This window comes from Orcinus orca, chromosome 6 (genome assembly GCF_937001465.1).
Source record: "Orcinus orca chromosome 6, mOrcOrc1.1, whole genome shotgun sequence".
In the NCBI taxonomy this organism is placed as follows: domain Eukaryota; kingdom Metazoa; phylum Chordata; class Mammalia; order Artiodactyla; family Delphinidae; genus Orcinus; species Orcinus orca.
In genome coordinates this window covers 72,357,942-72,376,956 of record NC_064564.1, presented here as the reverse complement: position 1 = coordinate 72,376,956, position 19,015 = coordinate 72,357,942, and the positions used below count along the sequence as shown (strand labels likewise).

General features: G+C 38.5%; 1 protein-coding gene across 11 annotated transcripts in view; it reads left to right on the top strand.

The window, feature by feature from the left end:
* TRPM3 (transient receptor potential cation channel subfamily M member 3) overlaps positions 1–19,015 on the top strand; it is a 536,370-nt gene that overhangs the window by 247,152 nt on the left and 270,203 nt on the right. Inside the window, exon 1 of one of the 11 annotated variants that reach the window (XM_004276406.3) lies at positions 15,148–15,394. The exons of 9 other annotated variants lie outside the window; for them this stretch is intronic. The gene's annotated coding sequence lies outside the window, so the exon portion shown is untranslated. Of the gene's footprint in view, positions 1–15,147; positions 15,395–19,015 lie in introns of those variants that run through there. One more of the 11 variants, XM_033440189.2, reaches the window with a different exon arrangement.

Genomic DNA, 19,015 nt, shown 5'->3' with positions numbered 1-19,015 from the left:
AGGCCTGAGTCTCCACACCTGCAGTCTTGCTAATAATCTGATATCCAGGAATGGAAGAGAAAGAATACCAAGATTATTCTAGAAACTTATTTCTAACCATTCCAAACAGCTTTGGCATTTCCTGTTAAGAAATGTTATTTATATCACCTTCCCCCAGTGTAGCATTTTTCACTGTCTGGTTTGTGACTCTGTTAGAAATATGGCAGACCTAGGAGTCCCAGAGGAATGAGGCCTCTGTCTCTTCATGTTGTGATGACACCAAACGCATGTAACCAAATCAACTAAAGTGAGGACTGGGTCATGTCAAGACACTAAGTTAATTTATTTAGTCGACTGACTAAATAACAGGCTGAATGCTCTGTGTGTCCAAGAATCTATTGGGTAATAAATCATCATTTTACTCTTTCGTACAATCTCTTTCATATGTTGACTCTTAGTCTTTTGGCTAACACAGCAACTTTATACTCTAGCTAAGACTAACTTCCTAGAACTCGAAAACTTGGTGATAATGTTATTTTTAGAGCATACTTTGGATTATTTAAGATAATTCATTGTTTTTTAGGCAAACAGACTGAGTGCCTCGATATGCCAGATATGGTACTAATTGCTAAGGAATCAGATGAGAGACACGGCCCCCACCCTTGAGGTACTTACAATCTGGACAAGGGGATAGACAGAAAATTTTAGGAAATAGTGGAAAAGTTCTGACTTAAGGTAGAGAGAGCACAACTTGCTCTAACGTGAATCTTTCCATTCATGGCTTACATTGCATGTAACTAACCTTAATTTCTAAGTAACATAATTCACAGGTGATGGGTTTTGGTGTCACTTGAGAGAGATGCAGGAAACTCCAAAGGCAGTGCTCTAAAAGAAACTGCAGAAATGGCCAAAAGCACCAATGTGATGTCGCCTTTTATTAGTCCACAGAAGAGATGTAATTATTCTGCTAAGTCTTTGTTTGCTATTTGAGAGCAACAAATTAAACCCCACTAATCTACCTCGCTGGATAGTACCTACTGAACCTAAGAGGCTTCAATTATCAACAGCTTAATAAACTTACTAATCTGCATTAAATGAAATCCTTTGCAAAATCACATTGAAACAATGCTTAAGTCATAATCAGCCTGCCTGGTATCTGTAGCCTGCTGTGGCTGAGCCCCAGAATGCACTGTGTAATCAAATTCCATGTTACTTAAATCTTAGAAAATTCCTAATAGTTGGTTGTGTTTGTGTGTGTTGTGTGTGTGTGTTTTGTCACATGAATTCATATAGTGCTTTTTTTAATCCAGAGAAAATTGACATTTAGGTATAAGTCAAGCAAGAATGTAATTTAGAACTGCTTAAATTCAACCACCTATTACCATAAAAAGAAAGCTTAAAAAGAATGTTCTATCCTGCATACAGCAAGCCAGCATTCTGTGTAACAAGTCTTCGTATGACACTTAAAGAATCCAAGGTTGTCATCATGTTATCAATCCAGACCACAGTCCCTTACGAGGTAATAAGAGAAGTATTCTTTAGGTTTGCAAAAGGAGAAACAGAGGCAATGGAATGCTTTGTCCCCAGTCATAGAAGGGAACACCAGCAGGCTACCATTTCATTCCTCTTTCTTTTTCTAAGCAGTCCAGGTAAGGGAGGACTGTTAGAACAGAATCACTAATTGAGTGGTTTAGGATTCACATAGATATTCTCCAAGTGATTTGTATTGATGTCTGGCACAGAAGCTCAAGTTGATAGTAACAATGCCATGAGGAACTCATCAGTTAGTTCTTAAATGTTAAGTAATGAGCAGTGCAGTACAGATGAGGGTAGGATTTGTGCACCTAAGAACAAGGAAAGGGAGCCATAAAATAAACTGAACAAAGCATTTCAGGATTTTGTCCTCAATTTTATGGACTAATTAATCATTTAAGCCTGTCCAGGACACACACACGCAAATGCCAACTAAAATCTATCCATTTAGGATTCTGCTGGCACGGTTTTATTTTTTTAAGGTATAAAATGCAGAATTTTCTATCTGGGTAAAACAGAATCTAGCAAGGACTATCATTTAAAAGCTACCTAGGTAGTAAAAGTTCTGATCCTCTCTATTATTTTGAATTATGCTGACTAAAATTATTTTTCAGATCATCTTCATCAGCCTGTAGTTTCTAAGACTTGAAAATTTTTGAGCAGAGGGGAGGTGTAACATGTCTAAATTCAGTGGTAAAATATAATTGATGGGCAATTATACTGTTTAACAAATGGCTGAATTTAAATAATGACATCTACTGACATTAAGAAAAGACTACATACCCCCAAAATAGCATTTGACAATCCAGAACTTTTCTAAGATTTTTATCCTTAGACTACAGAATATTAATTTGAAGGTCCAAGCATTCAAGAGTGATCTATGAACCCATTGTCCTTAAAATGCACTAACAAGATATAATGCCAACAAAAGGAAGGGTGGAGATGAATTACATTTTTATATATTTCTCCCTTTTCAGTGCTTTCCAGCATGTTTTTGTAATATAGAACTGGTAAAAGTAGAACTTGGTGTGTGCCTACCAGATTCCAACAGAAAAAAAGTGTGTGTGTGTGTTTCTGTGCACAAACACTGTGTGTATGGGCATGTGATCAGTGTAATCAGTCAACTCAGTGGCAATGCTTTAAGTCTGACAGTTATATTTTGCTAATATTTTAAGGTTTGACAGTTCATGTTAAGGTTCTGGTGCAGAACGTGTTAGGAAAATAGAGAGCAATGAATATCTAAAAGAATGTTCCACCTGCAGCTGAACGATCTATTTTCTTGGTAACTTTTTATTATTTTAACAAAGGTTTATTGAGGTACCAGGCACTTGGGGTTCAAGAAGAAGAGAGATGCAAATCAAAACTACAATGAGATATCATCTAACACCGGTCAGAATGGCCATCATCAAAAAATCTAGAAACAATAAATGCTGGAAAGGGTGTGGAGAAAAGGGAACACTCTTGCACTGTTGGTGGGAATGTAAATTGATACAGCCACTATGGAGAACAGTATGGAGGTTCCTCAAAAAACTACAGATAGAACTACCATACGACCCAGGAATCCCACTACTGGGCATATACCCTGAGAAAACCATAATTCAAAAAGAGTCATGTACCACAATGTTCATTGCAGCTCTGTTTACAATAGCCGGGACATGGAAGCAACCTAAGTGTCCATCAACAGATGAATGGATAAAGAAGATGTGGCCCATATATATACAATGGAATATTACTCAGCCATAAAAAGAAATGAAATTGAGTTATTTGTACTGAGGTGGATGGATCTAGAGTCTGTCATACAGAGTAAAGTAGGTCAGAAAGAGAAAAACAAATACCGTATGCTAACACGTATATATGGAATCTAAGGAAAAAAAAAAAAGGTCATGAAGAACCTAGGGTTAAGACGGGAATAAAGACACAGACCTACTAGAGAATGGACTTGAGGATATGGGGAGGGAGGAAGGGTAAGCTGTGACAAAGTGAGAGAGTGGCATGGACATGTATACACTACCAAATGTAAAACAGCTAGCTAGTGGGAAGCAGCTGCATAGCACAGGGAGATCAGCTCGGTGCTTTGTGACCACCTAGAGGGGTGGGAGGGAGGGAGACGCAAGAGGGAAGAGATATGGGAACATATGTATATGTATAACTGATTCACTTTGTTATAAAGCAGAAATTAACACCATTGTAAAGCAATTATACTCCAATAAAGATGTTAAAAAGAAAGGAAGGAAGGAAGGAAGAAAGAAAAGAAAGGAAAGAAGAAAGAAGGAAGGTAAAAACGTAAATAGATGTGGTCCCTTCCCTATGTGAGCCTGAGGACATAGGCTAGCTGCACATTGTTAATCAGGACAGAAGGTGTTAATGGGCCAGGAAAGAACAAAGTATAGGGAAGCTCAAGGAAGGAAACAAACACTTTCACTGTAGAGTTGGAAACAGGGGAAATAGGAGAAGAAAGAAAAATTTGAGCTGAATCTTAAAAAGTGTAGAGTTATGCGAACAGGTAATTAAATTGAAACCACCTCCCTGAAACTATGGAAATAGGGAAGGACAAAAGTTATGTAACTCAGCGAAATGCAACCAAAATCATTTAAGTGCCTACTGTATGCTAGGAATGCCAGATATGTGCCAGACCCAGCTCAAATACCTGTCCTGTCCAAAGTTGATCCTTCCCACATGTGAGCACCCTGTCAGTCAGTCTCAACTTCTCTCATGTCCCTGAAGTTATTCTCATTCCTACATTCTGCTTCCTAGCTGTGTGACATTGAACTAGATGGTTAAACTCTAGTATCTGGCGTCCTTACCTGCAAAATGAGCATAATAAAAGCACTTAACTTCACAGGTTTGTTATGAGGATCAGATTAGGTGATGATATATGATAATAATTAGACCAGTGTATGCATACTTCCGGTAAGGGCTATAAACCTGTTTGCTGTTATTGCTATTATTAAATGTTATTGTAATCTTTCATTCGTCTGATTGATTTCCCTGCAGAACAGTGCTTTTCCCCTGTGGGTCTTATTAAAATGCAGATGCAGATTCGGTAGGTCTGGGGTGGGGCCTAAGAATCTGCATTTCTGACAGGTTCCCTGATGCTGCTGGTCCATGGACGACTCATCGAGTAGTGCCTTATGGTACACAAACTGATGCTGGCCCACGAGCTGTTTGTGAATGATGAGAGAAGAGCAAAATTGAGAGTAAACATCTGGAAACTTTTAGAGCCACTGCCACAAAATCCAAGTGCCTAATCAATTCATGGCATTTTACAAAACTATGAGTTTGTAACAGATCGAAAAAAGTTTTTAAAATGGTCCTTCACCACAAATCATTTGAGAAACTTTGCTCTAGAACACAGCATAAACTTAAAAACAGATAAGAGGTCTTTGTAAAGTTTTGTACCACCTCATCAACTAAAAGAACTTTGTACAAGGTTGGTGTTCAACAGATATTCTTGAATGCTTGTGAGAATTCATTTTAAAATAAGGGACTACAACTCTGATTGCCCATTTTCAAATTCTCCATGTAATGGCTGGAGTCAGAGCTCCAGGTAGCATCAACTTTAATGAAGTACAGTTAGCAGTTGTACAACTAAGCTTCTGTTTACATCTTATGCTTAATGATTGTTTAAAGACTTCTGTGTTAGAACTGTAAGCACAGGAAGGTGTTTTCTCTACTTGGTTCTCTCCTGTGAAATATTAGATTTGTACATTTGTAGAAATACATGCCCACGTTCATAATAACTGACTTTTAAATAACATTAGGATCTGAAGAGAGACAGAACACATACACACGTATGTTAATGTGAGTCTCGTATTTCATCCTTGTTCTTCATCTACTATGGCCTCAGGTAGAGCAGTATTTAACAGTAGTATACATATCAGTATGTCAAAGAAAAAAGTAAAAGGGAAAAGAAATACCTGTTTGAACAAAAGAAATATATTATTATTTTGTGTGTGTATGAGTGAAAGTCAGTATTACAGTATATTTTATGACTTTACCTGTAGTGGCAGTTTTAATGACTGGTTACAGACAGTATTCTAATGAAAGGGATCGCATCCCAGAGTCAGGAATTTCATGTGAGTGTGTGTATTTATGATTTTCCTTTGCAGTTATCTCACCAGCTAGAAACAAGGTGTCATTCACCAGAAGAACTTACTTAGTTTTCTACTAAATATTGGAGAGAGGACCTAAGATCTCTAGCAAACTTAGGGTTTGAAGTTTAAGTTAATAGATGAATCAGGATACTTGGTCTCTGCTCCATGATTTTCCAGTGATTAACATCTTTACTAATGACTTCCAAAATCATTATCTACTTATCTCTCATGTGCCAAACAGGAATCTTAAAATAAACTACATTATCAAATTAAACAAATCTGTGTTACGAAAACTTGCATTCGAAATGAGGACATCAGATGGTCCACAACCCCCTCCACCCAGGTCATGAATGTTATTTGTATCCCCTCAAAAAGTAGTATTCAAATTAAAGAGTAAATTCTATCATGACATTTTTACTCTTCCATCTCTTTTATGTGGAGAAGTTGCAGATCTGAAAGAAGGCTGGTATGGCTGGAGGTAGTGAGTTGGGATGTGACTGTGCAAGGCCTCTGAGGCCTGCTAAGGAATCTCGATTTTATTCTGGGAGTCACTGAGTGATTTAGAGTAAGGGAGATGGAATGCCACGAGCTAATACATCATTTTAAATGATCATCAGTAGAACTATTCTATATGATACTGCTATGATGGATACATGATATTATGCATTTGGCAAAACCATAGAACTGTACAACACAGAGAGTGAACCCTGATGTAAACTGTGGATTTTAGTTAATGGAAATATATCAGTATCGGGTCGTCATTTGGAATAGATGTAGCACAGCAGTGCAAGGAGTTAAATAATATGGGAAACCATGGGGATAAGTGGAGGGAGGGGATATTTGAGAACTCTTTGTACTTCTGGTCAATTTTTCTTTAAACCTAAAACTTCTCTAAGAAATAAAGTCTATTAATTAAGAAAAAAATGATCACTCTTGTTGCTGGGTGGAGAATGAATTAAAGGGACCAATTAGAAAGCCAGCACAGTCCATTTTTAAAAATAGCTTTACTAATATAGCTTCCATCAGAAGAATTTTGCTATCAGAATATCATTTTGGCATCAAATATCCAAAGAATGGAATTCTTTACATCAGAGTAAGGGTGAGGTGGTAAGAAAACAGGAGGAAAATATCATGTTGCCATCCAATGGAATACAACTTGAAAACTAAATCTATATTTTTGCACTACCTACTAACATTTTTTACACCTACTTCTGAATTTTTGTTCATTTCTATGTGCATCAAATTTAAATTAATATATTTAAAGAAAGCTAATAAATGTATTAGTATCTTCCAGGACCTGAAATCTTTCAGAGAAATTTTTTGTATTAACATACTAAGGTAAGAATAAATCAAAAAGATATAGGCTTTGGTAGGGAGTATGTAAGGAAAGGCATAGACAATATATGGAAGCTAATAACCTTGAACCATTTTAAAACTGTCACATTAGTACAACATAACCAGAGGCTTGAATTTATGTGGATGGCTTTATTTTCTACCTAAAAATCTAGTAATTTGACAGAGAAAGATAACTATCAGACAGAAATACATTTATGCTGCATTACCTTAATACCTAATAATTTTTCATTTCCAGAGAGAGAGAGGAATAGCTTTACAGTTACATCGCTGGACCTATCTGCTTATAACTTACTTCTGATGATAAAAATGGTATTGATTTGGCCTCAGTTTCTCCAGTTAAGTAATTCTTGATTGTTAGGTTAAAAAAAATTACAAATCATGGGCAGACTCTGCATATTCTGACCAGAATGACCATCAAGATTTGATTTATCATTTGGTTGGGAATCAGGGCAAGAGAACACCAAGTTCTGGTCTTGAAAACTCTCTCGATAGCAGAAATAGAAATGTCAAGTTATTAATTAATTGCAATAATGTCTTAATAATACTTGAAGTCTTATTGAAACAGAATTAGGACTTGACACATGTGCCAGATTGCTAAACCAGGGGCATTCTTAAGAATGGTTGGGGGCTTCCCTGGTGGCGCAGTGGTTGGGAGTCCGCCTGCCCATTGCAGGGGATACGGGTTTGTGCCCCAGTCCGGGAGGATCCCACATGCCGCAGAGCGGCTGGGCCCGTGAGCCGTGGCCGCTGGCCCTGCGCGTCCGGAGCCTGTGCTCTGCAGCGAGAGAGGCCACAGCAGTGAGAAGCCCGCGTACCGCAAAAAAAAAAAAAAAAAAAGAATGGTTGGCGTCTGGGGAGAATTCTTTCAGGGATTACTTATTAATTCAAATCTCCTTATGTGCTTTGTGCTCAGTAAGCACAAAACTGTGTGCTCTGCTACATTTTCATTGTCAAAAGAATAGTGGTTTCATGAATTTGTAAAAATTAAAATACCCTCTTATTTTTTTAATTATTTTTTTAATTTATTAAAAAATTTTTTTTAATTATTATTATTTTTTTAATTTATTTTGGCTGTGCTGGGTCTTCGTTTCTGTGCGAGGACTTTCTCCAGTTGTGGCAAGTGGGGGCCACTCTTCATCATGGTGCGCGGGCCTCTCACTATCACGGCCTCTCTTGTTGCGGAGCACAGGCTCCAGATGCACAGGCTCAGTAGTTGTGGCTCACGGGCTTAGTTCCTCCGCGGCATGTGGGATCCTCCCAGACCAGGGCTCGAACCCGTGTCCCCTGCATTAGCAGGCAGATTCTCAACCACTGCGCCACCAGGGAAGCCCCTACCCTCTTATTTTAAAAAAAACAAAAAACAAAACCTCTACATCTGTTTTGTACACATTAATGAGGAGCTAATGACAAAGCTGTCAGGTTCTGATTCCCAGAATCCTCAGCTCTGAGAGCTGGGGTTGACCATGAGATCACCAAGATTAAGTCCTCCCCCAAGTTTACACGACTAGGTGTCAACAAGACGTGGCTAGGATGCATATTTTGGGACCCCCTAATCAGTCATGCTTCCACTAGGCTCTGCCTTTGGATGGATAAAGAAAATCAGGATTTCAGAAATAAAATCCTGCACCAAATTTAAGTCTATACTTTGTGAGGATAAAGAGTTTGAACTGAACTAATCACTCATTGATTAAGATGAGTCTGTTTCTGTACCCAAAATACTTTAAGGTAATTAGGACTGATGATAAAGAAACTAAAAATAATAAAAATGAGAGAGAGAGAGAGAGAGAGACATTGATTTCCTAAGTAGTTAATCCTCATATGAGAACTCTATTACAAATAAAAGTACAGCTACTTATCCATTGTCCCCTTTTTCTTAGCATCTTCATCCTTCCAGGGCAAAAGAGGCAAACAAAATAAAAATCAGCCTCTGAATCTATGATATCATTTGTCACATAAACTCCACGTTTCAACATAACATAGAATGTTCCAATTTCATGACTCAGCACATTTCTTTGGTTCCTGACAAAATCAGAATGATGCGGGAATGAATTGTGAAAGCTAAACAGAATTAAGGACTTAAAGGATGACATTACATTGCCCCAGCTCCACAGTTACTTGACAGAAAAGAAGGTTGTATTTCCCATGTATGCGGCCTCCAGGAATATAAAAAGCCCTCCTGGTGACTTGCTCTATGCTGGCATTGTCACACTGTTGCTGCTTTCTAACAAATGATCCATCATTTTAAACTTTCTAGCTCTTGAATATGTCAAATCTCAGTCTTATAATTTTGTTAGTCATAATTTTGTCTTTCATTTCCTCCTTCTCTGGGTGAAGTTTATCATATTATTATCTTCTTAAGATGTACACCGGTTTTATAGAGCTGGCTCCAATGTAGGTATGTTTTTTGGTCAATGAAGGCAGTGAAGTCGCTAAAAGTATGTGTGGAGCTTTTAAGTTTTTATGTCACCGTGTATGGAAATAGCTATTATATTCAAACAGATGTCTAATCCTTGATCATAATTAGGATACTTTTGAAATAGAAGCCTATGTCCTCATTTCAATTTTTCAGCAGTCTTTTAGGCTTGATGAAGTGTGTATATCTTTATTAAGATCATAATGATTAAAATGCACCTATCCCACCACAAAGAAGAAAAAGATGACTCAGCATTCCTAAGGTTAGTCATAGAATATAGAGGATGCAGAGTTCTCTGTACCCACTGTACCCTATGGAAGCACAAGGGCTTTGGCTCTATCAGGCTAAGCCAACAGCTGATGTACAACTTAGGAATGAGACTAAACCTCTGTAGACCCCAGTTTTTAATTTGCGTAATGGAATTTTATAATACCTACCTTACAGAGTTATTGTGAGTATTGCATAAAATACTATGTTTGGAAGCATTTGTGAACTGTAGAATACTTTATAAATGTAATATATTATTGCCAAGCAATAATTAACTGATTCATAATGAAGAAACAATTTTCCAAAGAAACATGAAATATATTTTTATATTGTTTACAAATATTCTATGAGGTTAACATTCGTATATATTCATAGTACATCTATATAAAATTCTGCCTGTATTCAAGTGTAATTTACACAGTATGACCTACTGAAAAAAGATGTTTCAGTTATAATTATAAAGCATAGTTTATTGAATTTTTTGCAAATCTAGTGATAAAAATATAATCTAATTTAACTTTATGTTAAGGTGTATATGATTTAAGTTTAGGGGCTATAAGGAGGATTTTAGTACAAATAATTTGTATAATAATTTATATACTAATTATAGTAATTAAAATAATTTAGTATAAATAACCCACAAAGAATTATTCCCCAAAGATGACTAACTAGGAATGAGAAATTGATATTTCTGCAGAAACAATGTTAAAAATAGAAAAGGAGAGTGTTCTAGGCAAGGCTATGAAACTATAGTTACGCCATGATAGACCCAGAGTACTGTGTGTTTGCAGCAGAAATTGGCAGTGGGTGATTATAAATCTTGAAATGAAAACAAATAATTATAAAATTATATGATTTTTCTCCTAATGGAAGTGTGAGCAAGGTATGGAAGTGGATCAATAGTTGTGGTGATTCATTTTGTCTGGCAGTGGCCAGCCGAGCTTGTCAAAGAATACAATATTTTGTGCAGAGTTAGGAAGAACAAACAGGTGTTTACTAAGTACAGAAGGAGGAACCTAGCATTCCAGGCAAATGGGACAGCATATTCAAAGGTTGAGGAGTATGGCACAGCATGGTGCATTAGGGAAAGAATCAATAATCTAGTGTACTGGAGCATAATGTGTTTAAAGATTTAGAGGGAGATTGAGAGATTTGAACAGATAGTTTCAGAGGCAGATCCTGAAAGGTTTTAAATACTGAACTAATCTGATCTTGTTGGGGTTGGGGAGCCAAAGAAGGGTATTGACCAGGGGGTGTCCTGATTGACTGTTTTAGGAAAACCATGTTGGTGGTATTATGCTCCAGAGGCAGCTGGCTTTGTCATGTTCCTCTGGCATTGTTTTACTTTATAGGTCAAGGGCAATTCTGAATATTAGAGAACACAGTACATCTACTTTCATGCATTAGAATAAAAACAAGGAGCCAAAGGGACATTTAAGAGGAATTGGTCCTGTGTTTCCCAAACTTCATTTGCTTACGTGGTACCATCATTATCTACAAATCATTTTTAATCTAATTTATTAAATTTTTTATGGATTCATTTTTTCATAACTCCACAAAAGAAAATGTATGTCACCAAGCAATAATATTTATTAAATTACAGCTTTAGCCATTGCTTAAATATTATATATTATTATAAATCCAACTGTTGAAAGAAAAATGCATCTGGGTACCACCTTTAGGAAACACAGGTCCATCTGATGTCATCATCTTACAGGTGAGGATTTGATGTACAAGTAAATCAAATGTTGTCCCTAAGTCACCTATGTATGCTGACCACATCCCAAACACAGTTCTAGGTGCTGGGGTGACAGCAGTAACAAAATAAAATCGCTGCCCTCAGGAGCTTACATTCTAGTGGGGGCAATAGACAAAAAATAAATACGTGAACACATGTCATAATGCTAGGTAATGTGAAGAGCTGTGAGGAAAAGAGAGGGAAGTTACAGAGTAGAGAATGATGACACAGGTGTGCCTTCAGATGGGGTGTCTGGGCCTGTCAGTGTTCCTAATGTGCTGATGGAGCAAGTTGTGGGCAATCTGAGGATGGAGCTGTCCAGGTAGAAGGAACAACAGAAGCAAAAGTACCTGAGAACTTGCCTGACATGCTTAAGGAAGAGCCAAGACAAGCTAGTGGTGGTGCCATGGAAACCTGGTTTTTAGGACCATCACCCCTCGCCCCTGCTGCCCCATCAGACATACCCCCTTTCTCTACAGCAAGGGCTGACCAGTACACACCAGTTCCAGCCCACTGCCTGTTTTATTGGAATGCAGCAATGCTCATTTGTTTATATCTGGCCTATGAGCGCTTTTGTGCTGCAACAGCAGAGTGAATGTTGTGATGGAGACCATGTGACCCACAGAGAGCCTAAATTATTTACCATCTGGCACTTTACAGAAAATGTTTACTGACCCCTCCTCTATATCATGCTCTTGTTGTCATTGTTGTTATTAAATGTGGACATCACAGAAAGGAATGCTTTGGACATCTTTATAAAAATGAATACAAATCATCCATGTCAAAGTCTAGTTTCTACTTGTAGAAAATCTGATTTCATTTTTTAAAATTGAGTTGTGTACTAGTGGGAACTTTTTAGTATATTCTATTCAAGTGTGATCTTTTTTTCTTAACGATGAATTGGAAGAGTAAGGTAATCTGGGCTTCCCTGGTGGCGCAGTGGTTGAGAGTCCGCCTGCCGATGCAGGGGACACGGGTTTGTGCCCCGGTCCGGGAAGATCCCACATGCCGCGGAGCGGCTGGGCCCGTGAGCCATGGCCACTGGGCCTGCACATCCGGAGCCTGTGCTCCGCAACGGGAGAGGCCACAACAGTGAGAGGCCTGCGTACCGAAAAAAAAAAAAAAAAAAAAAAAAGAATAAGGTAATCTGCCATTACATGAAGATAGGAGTGAAGAATAACCACAGTTCGCATTACACTGTGGTTTCCTCTTGTTAGTATTCAAAGTATATTCTTTCTAAACTACATCTGAAACAAGATGGTGATATATCCTGTCAGGAGTTGGAGTTGCATTGTTGGGTAATGCATAGGAGTTTAAAAGATATGTGTGGACAGTGTGGCCCAGAGCTACAAGTCTCTTTGGAACTAATTACCTTCTTAAATCAAAGAGTCCTGAAGATCATCTGTGACCTCATATGAAAGAGATGCTGTGCTGATTTTACCTCAGGCTTCCTTGTTCACATAGACATAGAATGCTCGTGGTTCTGGTGACAGTATTTTTGTCTTTGGTGTAAAGTTCATAGAAGGTGCCTCATATTCTTTTCCCTATCAAATATTTCTCTCTGGGAAGGAAAAATAAGCAAAAAGAAAAACAGCAACAAAAAATGAGTAAGACTAGCGAGAATAAGGCTAAAAAAAATACATGGGCAATATTTAAAAGACTCAGTATGGATCTGATTGAACTCAAGATTTAAAGTAAATCAGATGAGGAACTGAAGTAATATCTAGTGAAGAAGGAAGATGAGAAAGCTGGATTTTTCAAATATTTCTTAAACTACTAGGTCAGTATCTCTCAGATGCCTGCCTGTCAGCCAGCCCCCCCACCCCCACCCCGGTCTTCTTCCATCTCCTCCTCCTCTTCTCTGTTCCCTTCCCTGCTCCGCTCGCTCACTCTCTCCTGCCTTTATACCCTAGGAAACTCACCCTGTACATTATAGAACGTCCCTTTCCAAATATTACCCACTGAGCCCTCTCTTTTAACTGAGCTCTTCGTAAGTCACTTCCTGAACTACTCTTTCCTAGTGACTTCCCATTATCATAAGGTCGAGCTTAACAGCTGGAAAAAAAATCTGGAAATCTTCTGACCACATAGAATATAGTTTCATGAGTATAAATGTATGGTTACAGAAGAAAACTTTGGAAAATATAAAAAAGCAAGAGGAAGAAAATAAAAATTAGCTACAGTTTCCACTTTAGTATATTCCCAGTTATCTCTGTATCTATTTAAAATTTGTAATTGTTCTCTACTTACAATTTTGTCCTGCTTTTCTCACATAACAATGTGAAAATGTATATTTCTCTTTGTAATTAAATAGTCTTCTGAAACCTGATTGTGGTCATCAAACAGCATGAACCGTAGTTTAATTAGCCTCCCATTAATTTTCATTTTTTTCCAGTTTTTCTGAATTATAAATAATGCTGCGGTGAACATCTTTGTGTGCTCACATCTCTGTTGATTCCCTAAGAATAAATGCATAGGAGTGTTACAGCTGCATGGAAGGATGGGTATCCTCATTATTAAGGCCATCACTACATATTATTCTGCAGCCAACTTCTGAAGACTGTCAAAGGGACTTCTCCATCTCATGTTTAATGCTAACACTCAGTCTGATGATGATTCATTTGCATTTTGCTTATTGTAATGTTTCCTCACTTGAAAGTCACTAAGTAGTTTGTTGCCCCTTGTCTCCGGGGAAACCTTGGTAAGTGAGAGGCCAGAAGATGGGGGAGTTTGAAAGAGATCCATCCTGGAAACAGAGAGGCAGGGAGAAGGCTATGGATCTGATCCAAGCTAGAAATAAGTCACCCAGTTCCCACTGTGACTCTCAGGGAGTGCCCACATAACACATACTAGGTGCTTTGACAGGAGATTGTGGGAAAATGAAGCTCAAAACGACACTGCCCTCAGAGGTTCACAGCCCACAGAGTTGATGATGAACACACCTCTCAGCTCTGACTTCCATCTGCAAGAAAAGTCTTTTGGAGATGAAGTGTTCACATAGTCACTTCTTTAAAAGTATTTTTGCCTTTTGTTGAAAGTTGAGCTCTCTTCTTCCCCAGTTCGTTCACTTATCTAGCTAAGAACTACTATTATCTAAAAAACTTATTCTTGGAAGATATTTGAAAGAGCCCTTTTGTGTTGTGTGAGCCAAAACCTCTAAGTTGCCCTCCACCCGCCCCAGATAAACACATCACAATGCCACTGCTTTCAGCCTGCATCCATGTGCTGTAATAGTCCCAGCTCATCTTTTTTTAATAGGGGAACAGGGGAGTGTAGGTTTCTAGTCACACATTTACAGTAGTGGGGGAGGGGCTGCAGGATAAGAAGTGTGATCAGTTTTATTATTATTATTTATTGACATCTCAGAAGTTGTGGAAGGTTACTGACAGACCCCAACTTTATTCTCCTTGGGCTCACATTCAGGGACCCAGCTATCCTTTTGAAACATTCAGAGTTTTTAGCAGTTCCTCTTTAAAGAAATGCTATCATTCCATCCTTTGGGAAGGAATGAACAATGCCGCTTGTGTGTTCAAACCACTCGGAGCATTAATATACTGTTTCTTTAGAAGGATTTGCTTTCCAAAGTTGAACTTTTCAGAACTCAGAACACCTTATCACACTTTCACAAGCCTTCTCTCTGAAAATGGAAAAAGAAAAGGGGGGAGAGCCTGTCAGGACTTGTGCCAGTTAAATCCGATCTCTCCGGGGATTTGTTTTTCTTCTGGCGTCAGATTAGATGTTCAAATCAAGCAGTGTTTGAGGGCTGCGAGGGAATGTCCATGGGATTCTTAGTGAGGCTAATCCCAAAGCAGCACATTCCAAGGGGCTAATCTGCCCAAATTCATTGCTTACTTGAAACGTCTCTTGGGGGAAGAGCCGGGCAAGTGACTTTTTTTCCAGTGGGCGGTCATAAGAGCATTATTAACGGGATGACCAGCCCCAGACACAGCAAAATGAAAGCAACAAGAGCCGCTCGTGGGACTGCCTTTGCCACCACCCAGAGTCAATGCTCAGGTAAAATGATTTCAGCTCATTTTCTTCTTGTTCAACTTCCCAATACTGGATCTGGGGATCTAGAGGAAGACCCAGGGAATGCCAGGGAGATGTTGAGGGAAAGCAAAAGGTAAAAATGAACACAGGCATTCAGTACCTTGGGGTCTTTGGTGTTTTGTTCTGCTTAGGGCAGAGTGTACCTTTTAAACCTGAGAGTCTCAAAATGAGGGATGTAGTAAAGTTTTGCTTTATTTGTTCCTATAAAGTTAGTGGACTCCTTTTTTTCTAATTTTGCAATTACTGGACTGGATTGGTGTCCTGTTAAGTTGCCCTGCTAAAGGGTAGATTGCAGTAGCAGTTTCTGAGACTTTCTGTAGACAGATTTAATACATACTCTGTGTAAGTACTTGTAAATCATTGTTGCGCGGAGAAGGTCTTAATTCTGTAGCTAATGGGGAGTGGGTGGTAAGAAGAGTCAAAGAAGTTTGAGAGACTAACGTTTGTAGCAGAGTCTTTGTGAAAAAGAGTTGAAACCTGGTTAAATGAAACAATATTTTTTTCTCTTTTCAGTTCCAATTATTTTGATGCTTTATTGACTGTATATTTGACTTTCAAAATTCATACGTACTTTATTCTTTGAGAGTTATTATTATACTTTTCTTGAAATGTGAATGTCCTCATTTTTGTTTTGAATAAGATGTCCTTTAATTATTAGCCTTTGAAAAACAGTTCCCTATTACACATCACACATGACTGATAATGCAGAAAGACAAGAAAGAAAATAGCCCTTCACAAATTCAGTCATGGTGATGTGACTGTTCTACCTTTAGAAAAGTGATTTTCTAAGAGCTGATAGAAGCCACCTTTTCTAAGAGTACATGAGCCCTCCAAAGCATGTTTAGAAAGAAGAGATTTTAAGGCATGCTGCTGAAGTTTTGCGTTAGAAGAGAATTAAAGGGTCAGCTAGAAATATGGCATGTCAAAACTGCTTCATTCTTTCTAACAATAAGGTTAGCCATTCTGTGCTAACTTAGCTGGATGTTGCAACCAAGTATAAAGCTTCACACAGAGTAGTTCAAAGCCTTTGAACAAAAGAAAAGGGAATTAGTTTAGGGAACAAGTTAAATCATGATTATACATCAAATATGCCTTCTCCAAGAAAATGATTTTAAAAATCTAATATCCATCCACACTGAAGACTGAATAAAAGCACAATAAAGCAAAGCCCACAATAAATCATAGTAAATTGTGCATGATATTTGGTAGAATTCCTAATTCATGTGCTATACGTGCACTCTTCCTGTTATATATTATGCTTTTCTTCTCAAAAAGAGAATCCAACTCAATTATGAATGATGGAAAGATTTTTTTACATTTTCCCCCCTCAAATTTTCTATGCTTTTGCAAGAGAAACTGTTAGTTTGCTAATAATAAGAAATAAAAACTGATCCTCAATCCCTTTGCTGACAGTGAGGTAGCTTTTCACCTTTGAGAAGGTAATTAAGTTGCTAAACTGCACATAAGTCAGATTACTTAAAGACTAACAAACAAGTTGGCAATCCATATGCAGTCATTCTTATTACACACCTTCCAGGGCCTTCCAAGTTGAAACCAGGATCCATGAGTGAGAGAAATAATGGAGGTGCCCTTGAAAAGTCTAATCTATTTGTTGCGGCCCCCAGATTCTCAAGTTGGGAGTCCTGTGTGATTACACTTCTTTGGGGTAGCCATTATAATGATCCCCCCCCCCTTCTTTTACGTCTTTCTTATATTCTGATGTCTGCCTAATGTCCCACCTCTATCCTTGGCCCCAAGGAGAGAGGAACAGAGAGCAGAGTGTTCATTACTCCACTTGTGGGGACTGGAAGGGGGAAATAAGGAGGGGAAAGGTGCAGGTATGAACTGGTTCCCAGACATGCCTCTAGAAGGCACTCCCAGGCAAGCCCAGATGGCACTGCCCAGATCTAGGGTATTTAATACCAATAACACCTAATTTGGAGAGGCAGTTGAGTAGAGTGGGTAAGAGTGTGAACTCTGGAGTCAGACTGCTCACGTTCAAACTCTGTCTTCTAATCTGCTGCATCTCTGACTCAATTTTTTCATTGGTAAAATGGACATAATAGTAGTACTTCCCTCATGGGCTTCTTGTGTGGCTCCATGGAGATAATACGTATACAGCGCAATTCCAGGTACATGATGAACCCGTAATAAAGGTTAAGCATTGTTATTAACTACCGAGTGCCTACTATGTGCCAGGTGCTTTCTCTGAATCATTTGCTTTGATTAATACAACAACTCTCCAAAGTAGCTGTGGTACCCTCATGTTATAGAAAAAGCTCAGGAAAGTTAAATAACTTTTCTGTATACCTTGTTTGTGGCCAGCCAGGCCTTCTGGGAGCATATCATCTCCAGTGCAAAGTGAAATCAATTTAGGTCAGATCTGCTACAGCAGTTTCATAGGAATATCATCTAACCCTTTATCTGAACTTGTAGTACCAGACCAACCTAGGACTGGTCCCTGTTCTTGAGGTGAAAACTTGGTACCTAAATAATGATAACAACTCTGTGTCAGGCATTATGTTTGTGCCCATTTTATAGATGAGGAAAACCAAGGATCAGAGAAATTATACGACTTTGTCCGAGCTGCAGAATCCCATTCACGACAACATTTTCTAACTGCAAACGTCATTGTCTACACATGATACTGCCATTCCTGCTTTCTCTCAATGAGTATTGATCAGCACTCCCTGAAATTCCCAGATCGTGGGCCACAAAAAAAGGGAAAGTATGCTCTCCGTTTTCTGCTCCCCAAGGTGAAGGAAAAGTTGGTTTCAGATGTCCAGTGAGGAATATTTTTACCATCTATCTGCCAAGAGATGTTATCAAAGAAAGTATTCAGTTTCTAGGAAAAATCACAGCCTATGAATAGTTTAACTTACAGGCTTTTTACGAAGATAAAGACTGGTTATCTATGCTGCTAAGCTCATTTCTGCTGCAAAGATGAACCCACTAGTTTTTCCTATGTATTTGAGAAGAAAAATCTTTAAGAATAGACACTGGGGCTTTTTCCATGCCCAGATGACAAATGACTGCAAATGTTAGTTTTGTGGTGTGAGGGGGCAGAGGGCCACCTGGACCCAGGGATCTCTGTGGCAGGGTGGGTGCTCCTTTTCACTTGGACAATGTTTATACACTCAGAAATTATGCAACCTGATTGTAACCATGACTGAAACAGGATGCAGGTCCTTTGTATCCCTCAAGCATCCCCCGCGTTGCTACTTTTAAAATGTGCTTTGTCATGAATATAAGACAACTACTTCCTTCTGTGCTACATGCTTGCATAGACTCCACTGTGAGAGAGGAGGCAGGTGCAATATTAAGGGGTTGAGGGCAAACCAGACCTTAGCACAACTTATACAGACATTTGGGTCCCTGGCAGAGTCAATATCAATTACAGCCAACAAGCAGGGGCTTGTAACAGTTAACACTGGTCACTGGGACAGGCCAGGTAAACAGCTTAGTTGCACTTTGGTCTGTATATTTTAAAAGTAGGAATTTGGTCCTGATGCTGGGTTAGAGAGAAGACGATACCTTGTAGATATAACATTACATGTTACTCTAGCAACTTCTGTCTTAAACACG